The sequence below is a fragment of the Aotus nancymaae genome, unplaced genomic scaffold (assembly GCF_030222135.1).
Source record: "Aotus nancymaae isolate 86718 unplaced genomic scaffold, 86718_ANA_hifiasm-v0.15.2.pri h1tg000108l, whole genome shotgun sequence".
In the NCBI taxonomy this organism is placed as follows: Eukaryota; Metazoa; Chordata; class Mammalia; order Primates; family Aotidae; genus Aotus; species Aotus nancymaae.
In genome coordinates, this window is record NW_026988523.1 from 42,701,540 (window position 1) to 42,704,405 (window position 2,866).

Sequence of the window (2,866 nt, forward strand, 5' to 3'; positions counted from 1 at the left end):
TAGGGAGGGATAGCATGGGGAGAAATGCCAGATATAGGTGAAGGGGAGGAAGGCAGCAAATCACACTGCCACGTATGCACCTATGCAACAACCTTGCATGTTTTTCACATGTACCCAAAACCTAAAATGCAATTAAAAGAAAAAATGGAATTGGCACCACTGTATTTATCCTACATGACTTTCATTTGCTCTTTTATGTATTTTTTACTCTTTTCCCTGTAATGCAGTCCCAATATAGTTTTTCAGTACATAAATTCTCTTTTTGCCTCTGACTAGAATGTCCTGCCTATAGAATTTTAATCTAAATAAATGAAATTGATAATTTTTAATCACATGGCTTTCAATTGGTTATTTTTAAACAACACAGTTTAATAAACTCTTGTTTAATATAATCTTTCTCTTTTTAATGAATGTGTTTTCATTCATCTATTTGAGTACTATAACACTTATTTAAAAGTTTTATTCCAATGATGTAATGAAATTTGTTTCATTGGGTGTTCTGAGCTACCTTAGAATTTGACTTCTTACTGTGTTTTATAATTTTTGTTTAGGAATTTCTCTTATAGCTTTTTTGAAATCTCTTCCTCTTGCATTCTTAAAATCCTTTCCTACCGGGTTCAATGACTTTGCCTGCCACTCATAATTTTCTCTCTCTGGAATCCAGAAGCATCCAGTCCATCTAGGTCTTAAAATGTCAACTCAGTGATCCTGTCTAATGACGTTTGGTGGGGCATCATAGATTCAGTACAAAATATACAAATGGGGCATGATTCCGTCATGGTCCTAAAGGTGTCTGTTATTCACATCCTTTTCAGACCTGCAGCTTCTTATTAGCTAAAGACTCAGTCAGCAGGATTACTTTAAAAAAAAAAATTAGTAGGCCGCGTGCTGTGGCTCATGCCTTTAATCATAACAGTTTGAGTCACTGAGGCAGGAATATCACTTTAAGCCAGGAATTTGAGACCAGTCTGGGCAACACAGTGAGAACCCATCTCTAAAAACAAAAAATTTTTTAATTAGCCAGGCATGGTGCTGCATACCTGCAGTCCCAGCTACTCAGGAGGCTGAGGCAAGAGGATCTCTTGAGCCCAGAAGTTTGAGGCTGTAGTGACCCATGATTGTGCCACTTCACTCCAGCCTGGGGAACAAAGTGAGACTCTCCCCAGATAAAAATATTAAAACTAGGTAATTTTTACTAATGCGTGCTCTTTCCATTTCCCTACTCCCAAGTAGTGAGCTTGACCCTAGTTCTTCTCCCTGCATAGCACAATTTTTAATACTTTGCCTTACAGATATCAAATTCCTGACTACCATACCTGCTTCCAGACCCATAGCCTAGCAGCCATATGGTTTCAGACTCATTTTCTTGTCTGCATTTCTGGTCCATTGCTGGTTCACTAAGTGGTTGTCTTGTTTTTGAGGTTGCCTCTATTTAACTGTTTACATTACACTTCCTCAATCATTGCTACTACTGTTGCTTATAGAAGAGTCCATCAAAGTATAAACAAACAACCTCAGTATCTTGAGCAGAAGCCTAAAAGGCTACAAAATTATTATATGACTCAGATCCCAGGTGAGTATTCTAAGAATTACAAAAAAAAAACACCGTAATTTAAAATCAAAAATAAGGGTCAAAATCTTCATATCAAATTCTGAAATTAGGAAGGTATTTTATTCAAGCTCCCACAAAGTTCATATCTGATATCAAGGGCCATTGTATGCAAAGAGATGGACACAGCATTCTTGGGAGTTTATTTTCCTAGAATCAGAGCTAATTCTGCAATACAGATTACTCAAGAACCAAACTAAAATTATTCTTAGTTACAGATATAGCAAGTCCAAAGTTCAGAATCATAGACGCAGATTCTGTGATTCTAAACAGATTTTAAGCTTTCTGCAATTTATTTTTACTTATGACTCTAAACTTCCATCTCTGCTAGATGCAATAATAATGATTTTAAAACAACAACAATAAACCATTCACTTTCTAATAAACTGAGTGAATTCCAGATTTTCATTGCTCTTTAAGAGTACATACTTAATAACTTGATTCTTTTTCTCCTTGCTTTCTTGACAGGTTTTAACTGTATCATGAAAGTTGGAGAGCAATTTAGATATCATCCTGGAATGGATTTGGGGATGGGGAGGACAAGGGGTTCTTGGCATCACTCTCTCTCCTCTACGGCTTTCAGTGAGATGTAACTCATGTATTCTTCCCTCATGTGTATGCTCAGGCTCCCAGGATTACCTAACACAATTCTCTGTTCCTGAATGTCAAGATCCTTTCAGGCGTACAGGCCCCCTCTCAGATTTCCCAAGCTGTCCCTGTAGGCTTGAGAACTTGATCTACGCTGCATTCCTCATACCATACTGTGGTAGATACCTTCTAAGGCTATCTAATTGCCCATCTCATAGATACCTCTCAGCCTATTTTGCTTTTCCTCTCTGGCAATGTGGTGGCCTAAGACGTCTGTATCAGATGTGAAGCCTCCCCAGGCCACATATAGGGAAGTAAAGCACAGTTTTACTCGGCTTTGAGACCCGCTTCATGACCTGAGTTTATATTTTCTACCTATCTAGGCCCAGGGGTTCAGTGCAGACAGGGGACACAGTGTGGGATCCACATGACTAACAGACCTCTTGGTAATTTGCTCTGCTGTCCCTTCTCCATGGGAGATAAGAACTCTTTGGCCCATCTAAGGAAGAGTTTACATGCCCTCTTCCTGAAGGAACTGGGGCAGGAGACTAACCAGGAAATTATACCCACATTATGCCAAAACTCGAACTCTTAATATTGAAAAAAAAATTTTATTGAGCTATTGCACCTACCGCAAAATCTATGCTAGGCTATTTGGAGGAACCCAGA